Raw genomic sequence first — 27,192 nt, 5'->3', positions numbered from 1 at the left:
CCCAGAACAGTCTTTTAGTCATATCTCCCACTAGAAAACTCCAATTGGGATTAGCCCTATTGTTTTGGAAACCTAAGGAATAGGGGTCCAACTTTGTTTCAGACAATTTCCTCATATTATGAATGTCAGAACCCTAAAGGTTGAGTCAAAATCATTGATCTAAACTAGAATCTTGTTGGCACAGGGTACATGAGTCCAGGCCAGTGATTTGGCTATAAGTAATTCTACAAAACTTGAAAAATTGCAATCCAAAATTTTTAGTGACCATGAGAGATAGGACAACAAATTTTATGAAGAAATTAGGCCTAAATATGGCAGCAGCCTGTCCAATTAAATTGGTAAATTATAACTCCAAAGTTTGCCTAGTTAAAAAGCCAGAATTTGGAAATGAACCAGTTATGGTTATTTGACCATAACTTGAATTCTAGAAATCTAAATGAGATGATTCAAAAAGAGAAAATAAGATAGGACATAGAGAAATAACTTCCATGAAGGAAGTATGGCCAAATAGTGGCCACAAAGTGATCAAATTGATAGGTAATGTTAAGACATTAAAACTGAACCTAAAGAAAGGTTCACAAGACAAACTAATTTATGGTAGGGTTTTAACCCTAATATGTTACTAAACACTAAATTACATGAAATATGTATGTGAGACCCACTTTCCCACTACAACTTGACATGAAATTTCTAATGAGAAATTAATAATGCTTAATTGCCCAAAGTAAACCTAGGCTTATATATATTATTTGGATCGATTAGTATACCAATTAGGGACTACAAATAGCAGTACTGCTGTCACACCTATTCCCTTGTAAGGCATGACATGTTTCCGCAGCATACCTAATGAATTACAAAACTACACCTACCGATAACCCATTAATTATGCTATAAGGGATTTTAAACAAATCATAGCTTTTTATCTTATTAATTCTTTTGCAGAAAACTGCATGGGAATAGTTAAAATTCAATGTAAATATTCATTAGAAATAATGATAAACTAAATATTACAAAAGTTACATTTCCATAAGTCTTAAAATAAAATTTCAATATGTACAACTCAAAATGCTATAGCAATATAATGCTTTTAAATATAAACTGCTCAATGTCCATACATCCATACATATAGGTACAAAATAAATAAAAAAGAAATTACAATGGTATACCTACGATATATACCCATAATCAAAACCAAAATGCTGCTTTCAAGTCTCTCACTCAGCAGCCTTCTCCTTTCCCTTACCTGCGATAACATATATAAGCTATCGCTGAGCATATCACTCAGTGGTGCACAACTAATAACTTTAAAACTTAAGGTAAAATACAACTTGTCCAAATACAAGATATCATATATTTGCATAATCATGAAGCATCACAAAACTTTCTGAGTTTATGAGAATCATTTATTGAAATCACATTTCGAATGAGAAATCATACTTTACAAATCACCATTCACAAAGCATAAGTGTTGCCAACATCAACACACAGTTTAGACCATGACACAAAATTTCATGATCAATGCCGTGTCGTACACCAAGACAAAATAATCTCAACCTCACTAACTGTTATTAATGAGAGAAGGGCTACCTAGCTAATAAGTACTCATATAGTCTCACCCCACTAACCATTATTAATGGGGGACATAATCATATGAAATATCAAACCCCAAGTAGCCATTACTACTAGGGAGTTCCGAAGGGACTGTCATGCTAACTGCGGTTTCAAAACAATTTTCAAGAGTTTCTAAATCAATAATCACATTTGCAAAACAATAAACATATTCAAATCATCATAAAACCCATAAAGAGGTGGCAAAACATAAATTTCCCAAATGCAAGAGAAAAACCATATCTCATTCAAAATAGACTCATTCAAATCAAACTCATTCAAATAAACTCATTCAAATCAATTTACAAGGTTAAAACAAAGAAAAATGTTAGTTATGCACAAAACTTCAATGAACTCCTTTATCTTTACTTACTTCTCCTTGTCCATCCCAACCTCTTTCTCTATTGAAAATACACAAATAGAATACCTCAATACTCATTTCAATTGCTACCAAGTACTCTGTAACACCCTCCCGATAGCAACTCCGTACATTCTACTGTTCCGGTGACCGGTGTCGGTCCGGACAGCTAGAACGTTCGGAAAAATATTTAAACTTAAGTGAGGAACCATAATTAACTCAAATATTAATAAGAAAAAATTTAGTAAAAATTTTAGAAATAAAATACAACTAAGTTAAACGAGCCGGTGCCCAAGCGATGGGTAACCAGAGGGAAGTTGCGGTTCTCGCAACGAGGAGCCCTAGACCCGGGGAAAAATTCATAAAATAATTTTTGGGACTCCAGAGAAGGGTCATTGAGGTTCCTATGGCATTAGAATGCCAAGAAAATATTTAGAAAAATTTTTCAATCGGTACAGACAATTTTGACCCGTTAAGCCAAACGGAGGGCATTTTGGTCATTTCGCCTTCAGAGGTGATTTTTGGCCGACTTGTCCAATTGAGTAAATAATTATTATGACATAAAATATGAATAAGCATTGCTAAAAATTAAATTGGAAATGAGTAGAGGAAAGAAGAAAAGAAAATGAAAGAAAATGCTAATTATGACATCATATGATGTCATTTAAATTTCCTCCACCAATCACAATTTGTTAAACTTATTAAAAGAGATAAAAGAGACCAAAAATATAAAAAACCAATCTGCATCTTCAACCTTGGGCAGCCTAAAAAACGTTGAGAGAGAGAGAGAGAAGAGGTTCCACCATTAACACTCCATTCAAGCTCCATTTCTCTCTTTGTTCCACCATAAAATCCCTTCTTCACTTCATTAAAACTTGTCCACTCATCTTGGGGAAGTGTTTGGCAGCTAAGAAAAGGAAAGAAAGTGAAGTTAAGCTTGGGAAAAATCTGCCCTACAAGAGGTTAGTGCCTATTATGCATACATCTTTCTCTTTCCATGATTAGAGACCTAAAATAAGCAAGAATTTGCGAATTAAATGAATGGAATTCATGTGTATGTTGAAGGAACGGAAGCGTGAAAAACACAAGATTATACCATTGAATTCAAAAATTTTCACCTAGGGTCACATGCACCATGCAAGATTTATTTTTATCTATTTGATTTCAATGATAAACAACATATTAAAACTCTTTTAATATGTTTTTGGATCTGTATTTGCCATTTAAGATTTTAAAATTAATCAAATTAATTTTAGAACTCTAGATTAAATCAAGAACGATTACACTAACCTCTTGATGTCTTTGCAGTGTCTGCGCCTTTGAGATTCGTCTTCAGGACACCAGATGTTGTCCCTCTAGCTTGTCCACACCAAGAACACCTATGGCAGCCCTTGAACAGCTTCTAAAGCCTTTTCTATTAATTAGAAAGTCAAGTTCTGCCTTTTAAGAGATTAGAGATGTAAACAGGACACTAGAAACAATTTCTAGTGTTCTTAATTCAAGAGATTGATGGCTAATCTCTTTGAATTGATGAGAGATGAAGAGAAATAGCTGGAGAGGCTCAAAGTGGCGTGACATATGAGAGGAGAGGCTGCTGGTTATGTTTTCTTTTCATAACCACACTTAAATAGCTAGGTTAACACATTAAACCCTAGCCACATGTCACCTTTTGATTAGCTCTAGGTTTAAGTGACCCAATCACATTGTGCCAAGTGTCAAACCTATATTTAATCTTGATTTTAATCATCTTACATGATTAAAAAAAAACATTTGGCAAGCTTATGTGTTATGCCATGTGTCACCATCTCATGGTGCCACATGTCACACTGTGAAATGACCAAAATGCTCCTGTGTCTTAATTTTGAGTTCTTAACCCAAAATAATTATTTTCTTCTTCTAATTAATCTATATCAAATATAAATTAATTAATTAATCTCTATTAATTAATTTCTCATCAATTAAATTCATATTTAAACACTTTAAATATAAATTTAATTTATACTACACATCCAATAATCTAGATTTGGTTTCAAGTCATGCTAGGGACTTTGCAATTTAATTGCAAACCAAATCAATTTAATTAATCAATTAAACTCTTTAATACACATAAATATATTATGTAAACGGAAAAGTGGAAATGCCTTTTATTATTAAAATATGTACAAGATACATACTAAATGATATGCTCTAGGGCATACTACTAACAATCTCCCACTAGCACTAGAGCCATTCATTACAATATCTTAGACCTATCTTCTCAAGATGTCGGTCTAACTGAGTCTGTAACATAGGCTTAGTGAATGGATCAGCTGGATTTTTTAGCTGATGTTATTTTTCTGCATGGCTATATCGCCTTGCCCAACTATATCTCTGATAATGTGGTAGTGCCTTTCTATGTGTTTGGATTTTGGGTGAGACCTTAGTTCCTTAGCCTGTATGACTACTCCATTGTTGTCACAGTGTAATGGAACTGCTGACTCAATGGAAGGAACTACTGTAAGTTCTGTCACGAACTTCTTTATCCAAGCGACTTCTTTTGCAAAGATCTCGATGCAAAGCAATATACTCAAATTTCGTGAGTGGAATCTGCAATCGTGCTCGCTTGGAACTCTTCCAACCGATCGCACCTCCATTACAAATGAACACATATCCAGAGGTAGACTTTCTATCATCGATATCCGATTGGAAATCGAATCGATAACCATCCAATTGCAAGTCTCCACCTCCATAAATCAAGAATAAATCCTTAGTTCTTCTCAAGTACTTAAGGATATTCTTGACAGCTATCCAGTGTTCCAAACCTAGATTGGATTGATACCTGCTAGTCAAACTAACAGCATATGCGATATCCGGCCTAGTACACAACATTGCATACATTAAACTTCCAATAGTCAAAGCATATGGAATCCTGGCCATCTTATCTCTTTCTTCAGGTGTCTTTGGAGACATCTCTTTAGAAAGGTAGATACCATGTCTCATTGGTAACAATCCTCTCTTGGAATCAAGCATGTTAAACCTCTTTAACACCTTTTCCAAGTATAGACTTTGGGATAAACCAATTATTCTTTTCGCTCTATCTCTATAGATGCGAATCCCAAGAATATAGGTTGCCTCCCCTAAGTCTTTCATGGAGAATGTATTTGACAACCATACCTTTATAATCGTCAACATAACTGTATCATTACCCATCAACAGTATGTCATCCACATATAAGACAAGGAAAGTGATAGCACTGTCACTAACCTTCTTATATACACATGGCTCATCCTCATTTTTGATAAAACCAAAAGATTTAATGGCTTCATCAAAACGGATGTTCCAACTCCTCGAAGCTTGTTTCAACCCATAAATGGATCGCTTTAGCTTACATACCTTGGAACCATCTTGGGATTCAAATCCCTTAGGTTGTTCCATGAAAATGTTTTCTTCAATGTATCCATTGAGAAAAGCTGTTTTGACATCCATCTGCCAAATCTCATAATCATAGTATGCAGCTATTGCTAATAAAATCCTAATTGATTTAAGCATGGCAACAGGCGAGAAAGTCTCCTCATAGTCTATTCCTTGCCTTTGGCGAAACCCTTTCGCTAATAGTCTTGCCTTATAGGTCTCTACCTTTCTATCAGAACCAATTTTCTTCTTGAAAACCCATTTGTTCCCTATAGGTACAATACCTTCAGGTGGGTCAACAAGATCCCAAACTTGATTCTTATACATGGAATCAATCTCGGATTTCATAGAATCAATCCATTTTAAAGAGTCTATATCTGATATAGCTTCTTCATAGGTAAGTGGATCATCTCCATGATCTACTTCTTCATGAGTAGACAACTCTTGTTCTTCTTCATGAAGAAAACCATATCTCACTGGTGGGTGAGATACCCTGGTTGTTCTACGAGTAACAGTTGTAGATGTTTCAAAAATGGGAATATGTTGACTAGATGGATCTATATCCATCGATGCATTGGTTGGTCAGAATTCTCCAATTCTAACTCTATTTACCTTCCTTTGCCTCCTTCTTGAACAAACTTTTGTTCAAGAAATGTGGCATCTCTACTTATCACAACCTTTTGTGAAGTAGGCAAATAAAAATAATATCCAAAACTATCTTTTGGATATCCAACAAATCGACCTCTTTCTGATCTGGTCTCCAATTTATCAGTGTTCAGCTTTTTGATATAAGCTAGACAACCCCAAATCTTAACATGCTTAAGACTTGGTTTTCTTCCATGCCATATCTCATAAGGTGTGGAAGAAACTGATTTTGATGGAATCCTATTCAGAATATATAAAGCTGATTCTAATGCAAATCCCCAAAAGGAGATTGGCATATCAGTATAGCTCATCATACTACGTACCATATCCAATAGGGTACGATTTCTCCTTTCAGATACACCATTTAGCTGTGGCGTTCCTGGAGGAGTCAGCTGAGAAACAATACCATGCTCTCTCAAGTATTCATCAAATTCAGTACTCAAATATTCACCTCCACGATCTGATCGAAGAGCTTTAATACTTTTTCCTGTTTGATTTTCTACTTCATATTTAAATTCCTTAAACTTTTCAAAGGATTCATGTTTGTATTTCATCAAATACAAATACCCAAACCTTGATTTATCATCAGTAAAGGTAATAAAATAATGAAAGCCCCCTCTAGCCATTTCTTTAAATGGACCACATACATCACTATGTATTAGTTCCAAAATATTTTCAGCTCTTAGCCCTTATCCAACAAAGGGTGATCTAGTCATTTTGCCTTGAAGGCAAGATTCACAAGTTGGAGTAGGCTCAGAGCCCAATGAGGATAGAATCCCCATTTTCTCCAATTTTGCAATCCTATCTTCTGCAATATGACATAACCTTAAGTGCCAAATATATTTTGAACTTGAGTTGGTTTTCACCATGGCATTGTATTCTTTTAGATTGCTATACTCTGGCCAGTGGAAACACTTTCTTACTGGCAATGGAAACAGTTTCCTATTGGCAATGGAAACACTTTCCTGCTGGCAGTGGAAACACTTTCCTTTGCCTTTATCAGCTTTAGTCTTCCCTTTCTGTTTAGCTATTTTCTTGGAAGGACCAGGAATCTGAGGTTTCTTTTTCTTATTGCCCTTCTTCTTGTTGGACTTTCCAGCAGAAGAAGATGCAACCAAAGCTACCTCTTTTCCTTTATTGCCTGGCATATTCTTTTGGGCAATAACCAGCATGTTGAGTAATTCAGCTAAGGTGCATTCCTGTTTAGTCATATGGAAATTTGTCACAAAATTCCCAAAAGACTCAGGAAGGGACTGAAGGATCAAATCCGTTTGTAGTTGGAAATCCATATGGAAGTCAAGATGTTCCAACTGCTCAATCAGCCGAATCATCTTGTGGACATGATCCCCAACATTCTGTCCCTCAGACATCCTCATACGGAATAGCTGTCTAGATATCTCATACCTAGCATTCCTGCTGTGCTCACCATACAACTCTTGTAGGTGAAGGAGGATCTCACTTGCACTCTGCATGTTCTCATGTTGCTTCTGTAACTCATTACTAATGGAAGCAAGCATGTAACACTTAGCTCTCATATCATGCTCCTTCCACTTGTCCAAAGTTTCATGTTCCTCTTGTGTGGCCTCTGGAGGTAAGGGACCAGGAACATTTGAATCTAGAACATATCCTATATGTTCAAGGTTCAGGACAAGTTTCAAATTTCTTAGCCAATCGCATGATTAGGTCTGTCAACCTGTTGTGATCAAGTATGCTTGCAAGGATATTGGATGGTGGTGGTTGTTTTGTGCTCATTTTTATCAGAAAATTAATTGCAGAAAATAACCAGATTAATTAGTAAATGTATCATGTAATTAACCAAAATGACTATGGTCTTTTAATCAAATTGGTCCTCCCACTAACTTAGCGAATCCTACACTTCCAAAGTAGAAAACGAAAATCCTAGTTGGATGGATTTCTAGTGGGTGATTGAATTCTTATAATTCTATTGATCATCCTCAGGTACATCCATTATTGGAATTACAATAAACTATAAGTGAGCAACTCCTTGCCCATCACATCTCATGTGAGGTTCAATCCTTTACCTAGCCCCTAATGCTCAAAATCTCAGGTACATCCATTATTGACTTATCTTACATTAGTTAAGTTGATCCCATTGAGCCAGTCCTCAGGTACATCCAATATTGGCCACCAAACCATTTACATATTTACAACATCTCATGCTTAACAATTATTCTTAAGAAAATCTCTTAAATTAATTGCATCTCATGCAACTATTTAAAATTTCTTAAAATAATTGCCCCAATGGAGGGCTTATGTTATAATTACTTTAATTATAGCATTTCCAACTTAATCATTTGTTTGGAAGATTTTATAGCCATCCTAATTACTATTAAGGTCTCACTTTGCACATTATCCATTTAGCATGCATATATCAAATAATTGCATACATTCCCATACATCTCATGCATTCATGGATAATCAGTAAATATGGTATGAACAAGGACTTACTAAGAGATTCAATTCGAGCCACCAAGAATTGAATCGGGCATTCCTAGGTGCATTTCATTCATTCATTTTACAAGAGTTGCTGAAGGAGTACATAATCAACACTTGATATTGAATTCCTCCCACTGGTCACACCAATGCTCTTGACCTCCTTGAACTTCTTGCAATCCAATATTACATAGTAATCCTTGGCATACCAAGGCGAATTTACAAGAACTTAAATAAATGAAATTACAACCCAAAAATATTACAAACTTAATAATACATGCCCAAAATAAATTAAAATAAATTAATTAATTTACAATCCCAAAGAAACATAAAAGAAATAAATCCAATCACATTGGTCTTTTATAGTCCATGATCATCCATCATGCATATCACTATTTAACAATTAAATAAAACATACATACTTAAATTAAATTGAATATCTCATATTCAACTTAAAAATCCAGATTTGAATATGATTCAAATAAATTTAAAAATTCAGATTTGAATCTCATTCAAACAAATTTAAAAATTCAGATTTGAATCACATTCAAACAACTTCAAAAATTTAGATTTGAATCACATTCAAACATTTTTTAAAAAATCAGATTTGAATCACATTCAAATATTTTTTAAAAAATCATATCTGAATTTTATTGAATCAATTTTAAAAAATCAGATTTAAATATGATTCAAACAACTTTAAAAATTCAGATTTGAATCACATTCGAACAACTTTTAAAATTCAGATTTGAATCACATTCAAACAATTTTTAAAATTCTGATTTGAATCATAATTTAATTGTGTGATAAAAACAACTAATTAAACACTTTAATTAGTCAAAGAATAGGCCTTAGATCATACAACAATTGCAGAATTAAAAGCCAAACCTTGAACCACCCATGGAACCATTGTTGCCGCCACCATTGGTGGCTTCACCATGTGTGACGCCACATCTCATGATCCAACCAGCAATGAATCTCTTGATCTCATGATCAAACACACAATTAAATTATATAATCAACAATCTAAATGGCAAATATAGTGGCTCTGATACCAATTGAAGGAACGGAAGCGTGAAAAACACAAGATTATACCATTGAATTCAAAAATTTTCACCTAGGGTCACATGCACCATGCAAGATTTATTTTTATCTATTTGATTTCAATGATAAACAACATATTAAAACTCTTTTAATATGTTTTTGGATCTGTATTTGCCATTTAAGATTTTAAAATTAATCAAATTAATTTTAGAACTCTAGATTAAATCAAGAACGATTACACTAACCTCTTGATGTGCTGCAGTGTGTCTGCGCCTTTGAGATTCGTCTTCAGGACACCAGATGTTGTCCCTCTAGCTTGTCCACACCAAGAACACCTATGGCAGCCCTTGAACAGCTTCTAAAGCCTTTTCTATTAATTAGAAATTCAAGTTCTGCCTTTTAAGAGATTAGAGATGTAAACAGGACACTAGAAACAATTTCTAGTGTTCTTAATTCAAGAGATTGATGGCTAATCTCTTTGAATTGATGAGAGATGAAGAGAAATAGCTGGAGAGGCTCAAAGTGGCGTGACATATGAGAGGAGAGGCTGCTGGTTATGTTTTCTTTCATAACCACACTTAAATAGCTAGGTTAACACATTAAACCCTAGCCACATGTCACCTTTTGATTAGCTCTAGGTTTAAGTGACCCAATCACATTGTGCCAAGTGTCAAACCTATATTTAATCTTGATTTTAATCATCTTACATGATTAAAAAAAACATTTGGCAAGCTTATGTGTTATGCCATGTGTCACCATCTCATGGTGCCACGTGTCACACTGTGAAATGACCAAAATGCCCCTGTGTCTTAATTTTGAGTTCTTAACCCAAAATAATTATTTTCTTCTTCTAATTAATTTATATCAAATATAAATTAATTAATTAATCTCTATTAATTAATTTCTCATCAATTAAATTCATATTTAAACACTTTAAATATAAATTTAATTTATACTACACATCCAATAATCTAGATTTGGTTTCAAGTCATGCTAGGGACTTTGCAATTTAATTGCAAACCAAATCTATTTAATTAATCAATTAAACTCTTTAATTAATTAATTAAATCATATTTAAATAGGTGATAACTTGTGTATGTGTGTGACTTACTAGGCTCATCACTAATTGGCAATGAGACATGATATCAACTCTTAATATCATCGAACTCTTTCTTACCATAAATGATTTCTCTAAATCATTTTATGAACCTCATAGACCATGGTTAACACCTAGCATAGCATGCCATGGCCACCCAATTAGTAATAAGGTTTACCTTAAATGAACCTATAATCATATGTTACCATGCACTAGAATCTCTCTGTTACAAAATCCCAACTCAAGCTGGAGTCATGGTTTATGTCAAACTCCATTTGCTATGAATATTATGTTCTCTTTTAATTCCAGTTCTTGATTAAAAGATTTTTCTCATCGAAACTCTTTTCGAATAAATCTATCTGTCCTGGCCAGGAACTTGAAACATCAAGAACAATTAAATGAACATAGGATTTTAACTCTATTTACTTAGAGGAACAGATTCCATCTTGATCAACACCTACCTCCATATATAACTAGCAGGAGCCAACACATGCTCATATACCCATACATAGTACAAGTATGAAAGCAGTATCAAACTCAAACTACCTATATACAAGATAACTGTGCTATCTCAGGTCTAAAGATTATATGCACTGATATGATTTATGACAAAACATTGACAAGAGTAAACTCCATGTGCTTGTCATAAGTGTCACTGGTTCGGCCTACTTATCATGTATAAGTGCCTATCAAGTTTGTTATATGGCATGAGACTCACCATTCCATCTTATTTATATCTCATATAAATAACTTAGGAACAAACATGAATACAATATTTCTGGATAAGTCATGTCCTTATTATGAAGTATCCTCGATTGTGAACCTATTTATGATACTTTGTGCTAGAAATATTGTCACTCATATTCTTAACAACTTAAGAATAATATTTCTAACAAAATATCAATGGACCTTTTCTATTACACATAAATATATTATGTAAACGGAAAAGTGGAAATGCCTTTTATTATTAAAATTTGTACAAGATACATACTAAATGATATGCTCTAGGGCATACTACTAACATATATATACAATGAATTTTGGTAGCCCTATTGAAGGAACAATAATGGAGTGTTTTGATGGACTTAAAGTGGATTAGAGATTATGTTTAAACCATGTATGCATGTGGTTAGTGAATGAGTTAGTTAACTAAAGCATGTTGTGAAAACTCATATGGAACTAGGGTTTTGAGAAGTGAAAATTTGGCTTGGCTTAGGAAATTGTTAGAGAACATTTTAATGGTCAATTAGTGACCATTTTAGGTAAGTTGGCCATAAATTGGACTGAAATGTAGCATGGCAAAGTGAAGGAGCATGCTGCCTTGTGAGTGCAGCAGGGTGACTGAAATTTCAGTCCACTTGGACTGCCATAGCTTGGGCTGTGTTGGTCCAATTGGTGTTTGGTCAATTGTACATGAAACTAGGCTTACAATGGCACATTTTTGCTGAAGAAACCATGCCCAAAAGACCAAAGCAAGAGGACCAAAAGTTAGCCCCAATCCGAATACCCTGCAAACAGTCCCTGCAGAATGACCAAATGAACAGTAACTGTTCATTTGGCCATAATTCTCTGTAGAAATGGTCAATTGATCTGAAATTTTTACAGCAACAAGTTAAGACATAGAAAACCAACTTTCATGAAGAAACCTACCCCAAATTATGACCAGAACCTAATCAAATCATTGAGCAAAGTGAAGTTTACTGTACTGAGATTTCCAGAATTTTCATTTGAGCAGTAATGTTTGGATGGCTATAACTCTCTCTAGAAAACTCGGATTTAGGAGATTCTTAAACCGATGGAAACCTAAGGCATGGTAGAACATTTAATATGAAGAAAGTTAGACCAAATTATGAACTTAACTTGGTCAAATTACTGACCAAAGTTGGAATAAAATCTGCCAAAACCCAAAATTTCAGCAGGAACAGTACACGTGAACAGTAAACTTATTTTGGCCATAACTTGAGCTACAAAACTCCAAATGGAGTGATTCAAAAAAAGAAATTCAACTAGACAAAATAAGAGACATTTTCTATGAAGGAAGTTTTGTCAAATTCCAACAGTAAATCGACCAATGAAACAGTGCAACTTCGGAGCACCAAAACCGAAAATTGGCAATTTTGCCAAAATGACCTAAGCTTTGAGAAAGTGACCAAAACCAACAAGTTTTAAATGAAAAATGTAGTATGTTGGAAGTGCCAAAGTCAATGTACATATTTTCTATGCAAAAGTTAACATTTTAGTTGACTAATGAAGTGAATAGTGACGTGAAAACTTGAAATAAGCTTGGAAATGGATTTGGTAATTGATTCCAACAAGTTTTAAATGCAAAATGTGGTACATCAGGAGTGTTAAAACCAATGTACCTATTGTCTATGCAAAAGTCAACATTTTTGTTGACCAATGAGGTGAATAGTGACACCAAAACTTGAAATTCAAAATTTGAAATTACATAAGTAGATTCTTGAATGTATAAATGAGAAAGGAAAAATGTTTTGAATACAATGGTACATGTGAACCATTGTTTAGAATTGTGATCAATATGGATAACATAATGAATGGATAAATAAACCATATTAATGTATGAATGAGACATTAGTTCTCATTATTGTAAAGAGGAGAAGTATTTTGAGTACAATGGTATAAAAGAATAATTGATGTGAATTGTGATCATATAAATGATCAAATGAATGTATGAATTATGATTGAAATTTATCATGAAATAATGAAGTCATAAAGCACAATATATTAACATTTTAAAATATTAAATGCCCTAGTATTCCTAACAAGATTGGTTTGGATAGTTTGGCATGCCAATAGGGTATTGTTTTAGCAGTACTGCGAAAGGCTTTATGCCTGTATTCATGGCTTTATGCCCGTATTCATGGCTTTTATGCCCGTATGCATGGCTTTTATGCCCGATTATGTGATATCATGGCTTTTTAGCCATACTGACTGCATACATGGTTGACGTTCTGCGTCCCATAGTATGACGGCCCGAGGCACCGCGGTGTCCAGTGCCAATGACCCGTTATCCAGTCCAGTCGTCTAGTATAGGTTACTTGGGCATGGAAAAGTATAACTGTGATTGAACTGATTATTAAAGAAAATACAAAAATTAAGTATCAGGAATGATTACAAAAATACAAAGAAGCTCAAGATCATGAAGAAAATAATTAACGAAATGCATGAAGAAGTTAATATCATAAAACATGATTAGCCCTCGACTAAACAATAAGTTAGTAATTATTCATCTCTTATGAACACAATAGCAAGGAAATTATTATTTTTATTTGCATATTATATTTTCTTGTATTATTGGCACCACTAAGCTTTATGCTTAGCGCGTTGCTTTTGCAACGCGTAGGTACTGAAGATTTGGACAGAGGGCCCAGTAGACCACAGATTGGGTAAGGCCGTTCACAGTTCTGCATAGTGTCCGTGTCACCTCAACTTCTGCAGTGCATTGGTAGGACACTAGGTGTCATTTTAGCATTCTGTAATAGATTTTGATTTTCTCATATGTAATGAAACTTATGTAATGTATTTTGATTTTCATGTAGATAATGCAAATTTGTGTTTGTAAATGGAAAAGTGAATATTGATCTGTGATTGTTACATGACTATCAAATGAGATGAATGATTGAGAATTGAAATTGAGAAATGAATGGTTGACAGATGTTGAGATGATGATTATTGAGTTTGAGAGTAATTGAATACGAATATATGAATATTGGAAGTGTTTTTCACAGGTTCCGAAGAACTGTTTTCTCCATTTTTAGCCGGTACTCCGCCGGATTTTCTTTAAAATTTTCGGAACCTTAAATAAATTGTAATTTCGATAAATGGCTTAAATAAATTATATTTCACAAGTTATATTCAAAAGGAAGAATAAAAATGAATTAAGATAAAATAGAGTGCTCGGCACACTGAGTGGCATAACTTGCTCGGCTACACTGTAGTCGCGTAAGGGTTGTCACATTTAGTGGTATCAGAGTGCGGTTTAGGCGTTTCTGGACCTAGATAGACTGCATATCATGCATTGCATTCATAAGAGTCGAGGTGACACTATTGCAGATCTGTATTTCCTGTTTATTTTAGGTTAGGGTATGGAATAAGAGAGTGAAGAGACAATGAGATAGCGAATGGAAATAAGAAGAAGACTATATTTAAGATGAAAAAGGATGAGTACATAACTGTTTGAGGATAGGATTGAGACTAAGGAGAAAGTGAAGTAGGATAACACGAAAAGGTGAAGAAATAAAGAGGTAGTAGCTCCTCGGCTATTTACACTGGGTAAATTTCGAGGACGAAATTTAAATAAGAGGGGAAGAATTGTAACACCCTCCCGATAGCAACTCCGTACATTCTACTGTTCCGGTGACCGGTGTCGGTCCGGACAGCTAGAACGTTCGGAAAAATATTTAAACTTAAGTGAGGAACCATAATTAACTCAAATATTAATAAGAAAAAATTTAGTAAACATTGTCGCAATGGGATTTTGCGGTCGCCCGGACGATCACTCACCGAAGTGGGAAAGAGTGAGGAGTCGCCACCTTAGTTTTGAGGGAAACTAAAGAAAACCATTTGAGAAGTTAAATTAAAAATGAAACCACTTCAAAACAGAGATTCTAAGTTCGGGGTCCGTAGCGGGTGGGAAGGTGTTAGGCACCCCACCTCGTCCCTTAATAAGGGTAAGTAGATTTAATTGCGTACTTTACAAATTAGTTAGAAGGGCTTAGGCGGCAATGTTAATCCTTTTGGTAGAAGGAATGTTTGATTTTTCACTAAATTTGGATCACCCAGATACATAAGTAAATGAGACAACCTTAGTGAACGGGTGTGAGAATCGGATAAGAACTCTCCTCCGATCTTTTTTAAGTTATTCATTAAAATTTTGAGGGGAGACCGGATAAGAACCCTCCTCCGGTCTCTTTTAAGTTATTTATTTGAAGTTTTGAGGATGAGACCGGATAAGAACTCTCCTCCGATCTCTTTGAGTTGTTTATTAAAATTTGAGGTTGAGACCGGATAAGACCACTCAACCGATCCCTATTTAATGTTTATCAAAATTTTGAAGGGAGACCGGATAAGAATCCTCCTCCGATCTCTTTTAAGTTATTTATTAAAATTTTGAGAGGAGACCGGATAAGAACCCTCCTCCGATCTCCTTTAGAGTTATTCGTTAATGTTTTGAGTTGAGACCGGATAAGAACTCTCTTCCGATCCCTACTTAATGTTTATCAAAATTTTGAAGGGAGACAGGATAAGAACCCTCCTCCGATCTCCTTTAAGAGTTGACTTAAAACTTTTAGGCAAGGATAGGATAAGGACTCTTCCGACCCCTTCTATTTTGATGAGACTCGGACAAAGACTTTTCCGACCTTTAAAAATTTAACCACAACTACGGGTCTTAAGAACCTAAAACTAAGAATTCTGACCTTCAAAAATGCCGGGGATAAGGTTTATGGATATCCTGTGGCTGAACGGGGAACACTAGACTTGATTCACTGACCTTTTCATGTAGTCATTTTACCAATATCTATTAATGACCGATCCACTCTGTTTCGTTTACTTTGGTCTTATTCCATTTCATGACATCTTTGTCGAATTGCTGTTTACGTCGGCCTAATAGTTCGGCTATCTTCCTGACGTGTTATTCAGGTCCTCTTTTTAAAGGAGACCTCTAAGTTGCAGCTACCTACGTTTACCCAACCATTTACATACTACAAAGAGTTAGAAAACTGGTTTTCAGAAATGACGGAGATCAATAAAATGAACTGATCACTAAAAAAATGATTTGAGAGTGACTTTCTTTGGGATTGCTTGTGCAGAAATGGTCTAGATGTAAGAAGAACAAGGAAAATGCGGGAAATAAACGTAGACGCTTAATAAAACAGTAACATGAACTCTTATAACAATATTTTCTCTTGGGTTCTCTTGTACAAAAATACCCTTGAAGAAAGTTGCAGATGTATGAAGAACAAAGGAAGTGCAGGAAACAAACGTAAGCGATGAGTGTGAACTCTTACTGTGAGGAGCCAAATATATTGAAATAAGCGTGAAGTGGTAAGCGGTGATGGCGGATTGATCGGCTGAGAGTTGATGTCTGTCGTGAAACCGAGAGATGCTTTAGCTAAAAGGTAACAGGGTAAGAACCGGTGAAAGGAAGTTGAGCTTGAGCAGAGGAAAGGAAAGCGAGAGATGATGAGTATGACGGATAATGAACAAACTGGAAATGTAGAGTTCCAATATTCAAAATCTTTTCAAGAAAACACTCCTGAAAACTAGTTTCAAAAGTATTTTTAATCACTACAAAGCAATGAGTAACAAAGCTGAATGAAGTTTGAGTTCCTCCACGATAATAGCGACCTCTTGCCTATATTTTTGTCCGTCCCTTGAGCAGTTTTCATGCGGTATTTATAGGAATCGGGTGCTCCCCATGAATGGTCAATATACATTTTGAGGGATATGCAGGGTCACGATTTTTAAGTACATGAACGCATGTTCAGGAATTAAAGAGAATCAAAACGAATGGCTGAGATCACTTCTCAAAGTATTTGTCCTTTTCCTCTTTTAATCAAGCGGTCTTGAATCCTCTTATCGGAACGATCGAGGGTGAGAGTGAAAACGCTGGTATTATCATCTTCTCTTTTGATCCAAGGGTTCGGATTCATCCTTACAAGTGAGATCAACGGTGGAGATTGGGATGTCTGGATTGTCATGACATACCAGCACTGTCGGCATTGCGGGCGATTCTTAGGCGTGCGGTGGAGATCTCGTGCGCCACGCTTTAACTACCTCGGCTCGATTCGGCGGCGGTTATTGGAATTTGTCTTATTCTTTTTGTCTTCCGATCCCTCCCTAGCTCCTATTCCGATCTCTCATGCGATCTCCTATCTCCGATCCCTTTTATCCCTTGATCGATCTGCGGATTCGGTCCAAGCATTAATTACATCTCGATTTTGAGCGTCCCGTTTTCCTTCGACATTAAATGCCCATTTTCCCCTATATATACACCTGTTGATAGTGGCATTTCCTTCATTCGATTTTCTCTCTTTCTCCTTGTTTCTTGGTTCTAGCCATTCAGGGAAAGTTAGGCTACAATCGTGGTTTTGATCCTCTTAGATGGAATTCCCTATTCCTCATTGAAAATTTACGATCCGGTGATTGGATGGTCCTAATTGACGATGGTGAGAGAAGCTGGATTTGACCGATCCGTATGCGGGCTTGGTTGTACCGATCTCGAGTCGCTCTCTGAGTTCATTCGGCTTCTCATCGCATTGAGTGTTCGGCGCGATTCGATCCACATTGGGTGTTCCGACGGATTAAGCTTCGGTCGGCAATATCCTTGGGATCGATTATAAAGCGATCCTTAGATCACACGGGAGTATCCTTGGGATTAGTTATAAAGCGATCCTTAGATCACTGGGAGTATCCTTGGGATCGATTATAAAGCGATCCTTAGATCGACCTCTTGGATAGGATTTTTCACGGTCTCTAGAGATCGTCCAAATGATGTAATTTTTCAATGTAATCAGATCTCTAGAGATCGGCCACATGATGTAGCTAGACCTTTATTGTAATCCGATCCTAGAGATCGCCCAAATGATGTAATCCGATCTTTTGAGAATAAAGACTTTATTTTGTCGGTTATCATCTTATTTTTGCATTGATTATTTTCCGATCTCTCTCTGTGTTTATCCGATCTGGTTCTTTACGAATGACACTTAAGCGATCCTTTATTCAAAATATTTAACTTATTATGCCGATCTCCAATTAATCGATCTCTGAACATTCGGATATTTGAGAGAAGTGTCGAGCAGTGTCGAGTCTCACCAATCGATGCGCCTAGAACCTCGCGAGCATTAAATGCTCGGACTAGTATAAATAGGGAGGGTTAGCGGTTGTTCTCTCATTCCATTTTCAATCCCTGCTCACAACTTGAAGTTCTCTCATTTTCTCCGGTTTCTCACGCCGATCGGTCTCGGTAAGGGCTTTAATCCTCTTTTTAGTTTAAGTTCTTTGTTTTTTTTCTTGAAAATGAGCGGTGCAGAAGTTCAGAGAGCGGCGATCCCTCCATCCATTCAGTTCTCATGGTCATAGTCTGATGAAGAAGAGGCGATCGGGCCCGCGTGCAACCTAAACCCCTAGGGTCTCTGCTCCAGGTCGGGGTCGGGTCATACCATCAAGGCTTGCACCACCTTCAAGGAGAGAGACCCTTCCTATAGACGAGCTTCCATCGGTTCTTCGGGAATCCGATCTGCAATCGTTTGTTCAAGAATACAATATTTGTCCTGATTCATATGAGCTGATCAAGTGCCATGGCGATCTTCGTGTCGATCATTCTTTTGAAGAGGATGACATGGTCATGGTGTCTGAAGAAACGATTAAAGGCCGGTCTGAGGTTCCCTCTAGCCGATTTCTATAAGGAGGTCCTAAAATTTCACCGAATATCCATTGTTCAAATCCACCCCAACTCGTGGCGGATCTTGGTTGCTTTCCGAGGTCTATGCCGAGCTAAGGGAATCAGACCTACGGCTAAGGTGTTCGCCGAGCTACACAGACTAACTCGCCGAAAGGATGACGAACCTTTGGTTCTTTCGGGAGAAGCCTCGTTGCGGACTCTTTTCGATCTTCACTCATCCCTTAAGAATTTAATGTACATGTTCTTCATTCTGATGAGTAAAGATCCGAGATGCTTTGTGGACTTTCCTGGTAGCTGGTGGTACCAAGGGCCCACGCTCAAGCACTTTACCCTTAGTCTAGAGTAAATCTTTATAGTGATGGAGCTGAAAAGTCGTGCCACCACTCTAAAATATTCTGTCCAAATGCGGTGGCCGAGCGCACCATTGGACCATGCAGCGATCACCGGCCGAGATCGCGAACTTAGCTCTCGACCTCGGCATTGGTATTTTCTATATCTCGGTCCTCGGGACCTTAGCGATCTCACTAACCTCTTTTACGTGCGGTATGGCGGGTGGTGAGGGTTCTAGGAAGCGGAAGAAGGACAAAGAGATCTTCGGAAAGTAAAGGAGATGAAGCATTCGAACGTCTTCAAACACCGGTCACGAACACAGGAGATGCAAAGAGACCGTCTCAACCTTGGGTCCGCGACCATTGAGGCTGTCGAGATCTCCTCCTAGATCGGAAGAAGAGCAACCCCGCCTATCTCGATTATTCCAAGCACGGAAAGGAGCCTTCTCAATCTTACGGGAGGACCTCTTCTCGTGGCGCTCGAATCTTGACCGATTGCTTGAAGAATAACCGGTGTTAGGAGAACCCGATTTTGCCAAAGTCCTGGGATCTACCATCTTCTTTCAAGAGGATCGGGACAGGCTATCCCAGAATGGTCTCGATGATATCTTGACTCGAACCATGAGCTTGAATGTGGAGTGTCTGGTGAACCAGACCATGATTCGGGAAAAGATTCAGCGTCTGGGTAAGGAGGTTGGGAAGAAAAATCAGGAATTGACTTCCCTCCGATCCCAACTCTCATCCGCTCGGGATTATATATCTCAAGTCGAGGGACGGGCAAAGCTCCATGAAGACCGGTTGGCCGAACAGAATCGTGTTTTGGATGAGAGGCACCGTGCTCTTAAGGAAGTCCAGGTGCTTCACGCCAACAAAGCCGCTCAGGTCGCTCAACTTATAGAGGAACTCGAGGCGAAGGATAAGGAGCTTAAGGAGAAAGATAAGGAGCTTAAGGAGAGGGATGAAGAGATGGTGACGGGAATAGCCGAGGCCTATGTGAAGGCTCACAAGGATCTCATGGCCGCACTCCAGAAGCGTTACCCAGAAGAAGACTTCTCTTGGATGGCAGACGTGGCTCTTGAGGACAATGATGAAGACAGTGAGGATGAAGCCGAAGGTGAGGGAGAGAGGAGAGTGATCAAAATGTAGATCAGTGGGGTGATCCCCGGTAGAATAACTTGTACAAATTATGACATGAAATGGAATGCCTTTTGTTCAATGAATGATTGTGATCGGAAAATTTTAAACCATTATTTGTCTGAGTATTTGATTGTATGAGCACAGCAAAACAAAAACTAAATGTGATTATTAATCTAAGTATGAGAGATCGAAAAGCACTTTAAACATGAGATCGGTAGGGGAGAAATGCTGAACGGAACTTGACTGAAAATTTAACTCGAACACTTAAGATCGGAATCGAACCAAAACTTTAGCTCTTAAACTTTCGGAAAGGAGGTCGGCAATAAAACTGGTAGGAAAAGATCTAGTGCCAGTTCATTTCATTTATCAACAGAGATCAGGAATATTCTTGACAGGTCCGGAAATCCGACATCGGGTTTGAGAGGTCGATAAAATGATTCTGAGAGATCGGCGAGGCTTTAATGAATGTGAGGACTTAGCATTGATTCAATTCTCTGTGAGGAGAGATCGGAAATGTGACTGCCTATCAAAGAGGAACTGGAAACGTGATTAGCTGTTCAAAAAAAAGAATTTTTTATTGATTCTAGGGATCGGCCAAAATATGGTGTCGACAGCTGCCCCTCTTTACATAATTTCAATTAAAGGAAAAATTTCCGTATAGGAATTATGTAAAGATCCCGACTCATATTTTGGACGATTAGGTATTTGAAATTAGGGAACTAAAGCACACCTAAATTAATGACCTAGAGAATTAAAATCAACTTGGATCTAGAAACCAGAGGTTGATAACAGGAATGTAAATTGCATAACATTAAAATCAACTTAGATCAAGGAACCAGAGGTTGATAACAGAAATTTAAATTGCGTGAAATTAAAATCAACTTAGATCAAGGAACCAGAGGTTGATAGCAGAAATTTAAATTGCAGGAAATTAAAATCAACTTAGATCAAGGAACCAGAGGTTGATAGCAGAAATTTAAATTGCAGGAAATTAAAATCAACTTGGATCAAGGAACCAGAGGTTGATAGCAGAAATTTAAATTGCAGGCAATTAAAATCAACTTGGATCAAGGAACCAGAGGTTGATAACAGAAATTTAAATTGCAGGCAATTAAAATCAACTTGGATCAAGGACCCAGAGGTTGATGGTGGAATTGCAGGAAATTAAAATCAACTTGGATCAAGGATCCAGAGGTTGATCACAGAAATTTAAATTGCAGGAAATTAAAATCAACTTGGATCAAGGAACCAGAGGTTGATAGCAGAAATTTAAATTGCAGGAAATTAAAATCAACTTGGATCAAGGATCGGAGGTTGATGGTGGAATTGCGAGGAAATTAAAATCAACTTGGATCAAGGATCCAGAGGTTGATAGCAGAAATTTAAATTGCAGGAAATTAAAATCAACTTGGATCAAGGATCCAGAGGTTGATGGTGGAATTGCAGGAAATTAAAATCAACTTGGATCAAGGATCCAAAGGTTGATGGTGGAATTGCAGGAAATTAAAATCAACTTGGATCAAGGATCCAGAGGTTGATAGCAGAAATTTAAATTGCAGGAAATTAAAATCAACTTGGATCAAGGATCCAGAGGTTGATAGCAGAAATTTAAATTGCAGGAAATTAAAATCAACTTGGATCAAGGATCCAGAGGGTGATGGAGGAATTGCGAAATTAAAATCAACTTGGATCAAGGATCCAGAGGTTGATAGCGAGAAATTTAAATTGCGGAAATTAAAATCAACTTGGATCAAGGATCCAGAGGTTGATGGTGGAATTGCAGAAATTAAAATCAACTTGGATCAAGGAACGGAGGTTGATAGCGAGAAATTTAAATTGCGGAAATTAAAATCAACTTGGATCAAGGATCGAGGAGGTTGATGGTGGAATTGCGAGGAAATTAAAATCAACTTGGATCAAGGAACCGAGGTTGATAGCGAAATTTAAATTGCAGAAATTAAAATCAACTTGGATCAAGGATCGGAGGTTGATCACAGAAATTTAAATTGCAGGAAATTAAAATCAACTTGGATCAAGGAACCAGAGGTTGATAGCAGAAATTTAAATTGCAGGAAATTAAAATCAACTTGGATCAAGGATCCAGAGGTTGATCACAGAAATTTAAATTGCAGGAAATTAAAATCAACTTACAAGGCGAGTCTAACCCTGACACATGAAGTTCTTTCCCTGAAGAAGTGTACTTAACAAGATAACGAAGGCGGATGATTAATGGAGGAGGAGTTGCAAGACCTGACCTATGATCTCATTCTTTCGGATGCCCCTTTTTCATTCCCGACTTTCTTCTTACTCTACGGAGAGCGCCCTTGCAGGTTTTCACTTTCTCTTCGTCCATTCGACCAGAAGCGCCCTTTCGGGTTTTCACCTCTAGAATTTTTTTTTTTTTTTTTTTTTTTTTTTTTTTGAAGGCTATTTCCTGCAAATCTCATAATAAAGTACGTGAGGTTATCAATTTTCAAATTCAAATCTTATGGCAAAAATTTTAACTAATTAATAGCGCATTAAACAAAGAGAAAGGATAGCATGGGAAAATAACAACAGAAGGAGTGAAGTATAACTTTATTAGAAAGAATAGGCTTTCAAAGGAGAGGAAAAGGTACAAAGATAGATCTCACATTTTCCTTATGGTTAGTTTTGAAGTCTTTTAAGCGCCATTATTTGAGTTCTCCGGAGTCTCATGCCTTTACGGTCTTTTCTCTTTTGGCGTGTTCATCCCCCCTTCCTTATTGCCCCACTTGGGTTCTTGGGACGCCCTTTTGGGTTTTCCCCCCGTTAAGGTTTTTTTTTTTTTTTTTTTTTTTTTTTTTGGATGCCCTTTCGGTTTTCACCTTTCCCTTTTATGCATAGTATCTCTTGTGAAAGGTCGGCATTGGTAGGTCTCGGGAATTCTTCACCGTCTATGTGGGTCAAGATCAAGGCTCCTCGGAAAATGTCTTTTAACCACATAGGGTCCCTCATAGGTTGGTGACCACTTGCCCGGGTCGTTTGGTTCAAAGACACTTTCTTGATACTAGGTCCCGGGTTGGAATTCACGTGTGCGTACATTTTTATCAAATGCCCAGCCATTCTTCTACGGTATAATTGTCCGTGACATGCTGCATTAACCTTTTCTCATCCAGCCAAATTCAATGATCCAACCTTGATGGATCCATTCGACTCATCGATCACGATTCCTTGAGAATCCTTAGGGGCGGGATTTCAACCTCAATAGGCAATCTGACTTCCATCCGTAGACCGGTGAGTATGGAGTTGCCGGTCGAGGTTCTTACGGAAGTCGGTATGCGTGAAGAGCGTGAGGAAGCATATCATGCCAATCCCTATATGTGACCGTCATTTTCGGATTATTCTCTTGAGGTTTTTGTTTGCGGCTTCCACCGCTCCATTCATGCAGGGGCGGTATGGGGAGGAATTGAGGTGTCGGATTTTGTATTGGTCACATAATTCCGAATCTTGGACCATTCAAGTTCTTGGCATTATCGGTGACAATTTCATTGGTAGACCATGCCGCAGATGATATTGTTTTGAAGAATTTGAGAAAGCGTGTTCTGCGTGATGTGAGCATAGGATGTCGCCTCGACCCACTTGGAGAAATAGTCGATGGCTACAAGGATGAATCTGTGCCCATTGGATGCCTTGGGATTGATGGGACCAATCACATCTATGCCCCACATTGCGAAGGCCCGCGGTGAGGCGAGATTGAGCGGCTTGTGAGGTGGCACATTTATCGGATCTGCGTAAATCTGACACTTGTGGCACTTCAGGAAATACTCGATGCAATCCTTTTCCATTGTGGTCCAAAAATACCCACATCGCATGATTTGCTTCGTCATCATGTGACCATTGGCGTGAGTGGCACAATTTCCCTCATGAGTTTCAAAGAGGATTCTCTTTGCTTCTTTTGCATCTACGCATCTCGATGGTCGCCGTTGGAGCTTCTTTTGTATAGGGTTTCTCCTTTGGAAAGTACCCTAATGCTAACCTCGAATCATCTTCTTTTCATTTTTGCTTGCCTGAAGGGAATTCTGCAGTTCTCTGATGAGACTAGGATGTCATGATACCAAGGCTTTCCGTCGGGCTCTTCTTCAATCATGAAGCAATAGGTGGCTCATCCCTTACCTTAATCTTCAACGTCGAAGCGTGCGCCCTTCTTCGATTTGAGCCATAACGCTAGAGTAGCTAAGGCATCGACAAATTGATTCTTGTCTCTACTCGGTGAGTGAAAGAGATTTCTTGAATTTCTTGATCAACTCCGATGTAAGTACTTACGATATGGGATCAACTTGGGATCCTTAGTTTGCCATTCTCCCTTGACTTGATAGATTATCGAGCCGAGTCTCCGTACACCTCCAACTTTATGATTTTCATCTCTATAGCGGCATGTAGACCCATTACACAAGATTCATAATCTGCGACATTGTTGGTACATTCAAACCACAATTTAGCAGCTATAGGGAAATGTTTTCAGTCCGGGGATACTAGTACAGCTCAGATTCCAGTTGCTTATAATTTGACTGCTACATCATAATACATTTCCCATACATCGGTTGGCTCGTGTTCTTTGAATTCTACCTCATTATTATGTTCATCATGGAACTCGAAATTCAGAGCTTAATAATCACGGATAGGGTTTTTACGCTAGGAGTCGACAATCACGCTACCTTTCACCGCTTTTGGGTCATGTAGACTATGTCGTATTGGGAGAGTATAACTGCCACTTGGCTATCCTTCCGACACGAATGGGCTTTCAAATCGTATCGATAGGATCCATCACGGAGATAAGCCATGTCTTGTGATTCAACATATAGTGCTTGAGGCGATTTCTTGTCCATGCTAACTTGTGACAAGTCTTTTCTAAGAAGGAGTACCTTGACTCACAATCATTGAACTTCTTGCTCGGGTAATAAATGGCCCTCTCTTTTAGTAGGAATCATCATGCTGCCCCAAAACACACCCCATAGAATTACATTTGGGTGCCAGTGCGAGTTAAAGGCCTTCCTGCCACAGGTGGGACCAATACTGGTGGATTTGACAAATACTGCTTGATTGTCTCGAAAGCCTTTTGACAATCCGAATCCCATTGGGTAGGGTTGTTCTTCCGGAGTAATCTGAAAATAGGCTCAGCTGTGGCAGTGAGATTAGACATAAACCTCGAAATGTAGTTCAACTTTCCCGAGCTGCGCACCTCCTTTCTGTTTTTGGGGCGGCATTTCTTGAATAGCTCGAACTTTATGCAGGTCCACTTCTATCCCTTTCTCGCTACTATGAATCCCAACAATTTTCCCGATCTAGCTCGAATATGCACTTAGCGGGGTTGACTTCAAGCGATATTTCTGAGCCTTTCAAACACCCTCCTTATCACCTTAACGTGGCACTCCTCTCCCAGGGATTAGATGATCATATCATCCACATACACCACCACAACTTTATGCATCATATCGTGGAATAATGTGACCATTCTTGTATTTGGTAAGTAGCCGGCATTCTTCAACCGAATGGCATGACCCGATAGCAGAATACCCCCCATTGGGTGATAAAAGCAGTTTTATCCTTGTCTTCCTCGTCCATTGGGATCTGATTGTACCCTGATGCCCCATCAATACACGAACATCTGCCCAAACCCGCGGCATTGTCAACTAGCACATCAATGTGGGGGAGAGGGAAATCGTCTTTCAAACTAGCTTTATTAAGATCCGGTAGTCAACGCACATCGACTCTCCGTCTTTCTTCATTCTGGGACGACGTTAGCCACCCATTGGGGTATTTGACCACTTCTAAGAACCCGTCATCTTGTTTCTTGACTTCATCCGAACCTTAAGCGGTGTGTGGGATTCATTCTCCTTAACTTTTGTTTCTGGGATTGTCCCGGGATCAAGGAATTTTGTGCGTTACTATCGAGGGTCCAAACCGACCATGTCATCATAGCTCCAAGAGAAAACGTCGAGAAATTCCGTCAGCAGACCGATCATATCTCCCAATTCCTCACTCTCCACTACCTTAAGTTCCCTTTTTACTTCTTCCGTGCCTAAGTTTATTGTGCGCGTTTCATTTTCACAAGGCACGAGGGAGGGTTCATCTTTTTCATTGCTTTCCTCTGTAAGGTCTTCCTCAGAATCACTTGAAGTAATGGCAGTTATGGGGATTTCAAAATTAACCAGAGGAATTTCTGAGTCTATTGGATTATTAGGTGTTAATTGATGAATTGTCCTGAAGGAATAAAGAATAGAACATGTTATAAGGATGGAATTAAAAAGGAAAGAAAAAGAGTATTGGATTAAAAATGCGCTATCAATTCATTAATATTAATGCCATAAGAAAAGTTCCATTTCTGATTATTACACTTGTCACCATGGACAAAGTGATCAAGTGTAGATAACCAGAGGTACTTTACTCGAGATTGAGTGCAGAGGATATCCTCCGTTGTCGGTTGTCAAGCTCCTGCTCTTGACCATTGGCGAAACTAGGGCCTCATACAAGGAATCGGTTGGATGACATCTATGGATGGATCATCGGTGATTCTTACGTACTTGCGGATCTTTGAATGGCCAGGTTTGGTGAAGATTTCCGTGATTCTCGGGACTACTTTCACCTTTCCCATCTTACGGTCAAATCTACGATCCGAAGCATTTTCTCATCGAATCGCCCATCCACGAGGCATCCTCCTCATACCCCAAACCACAACGGCCTATCT

Source organism: Hevea brasiliensis, chromosome 5, assembly GCF_030052815.1.
Source record: "Hevea brasiliensis isolate MT/VB/25A 57/8 chromosome 5, ASM3005281v1, whole genome shotgun sequence".
NCBI classification, from domain to species: domain Eukaryota; kingdom Viridiplantae; phylum Streptophyta; class Magnoliopsida; order Malpighiales; family Euphorbiaceae; genus Hevea; species Hevea brasiliensis.
Note: the sequence above shows the minus strand (reverse complement) of the source record.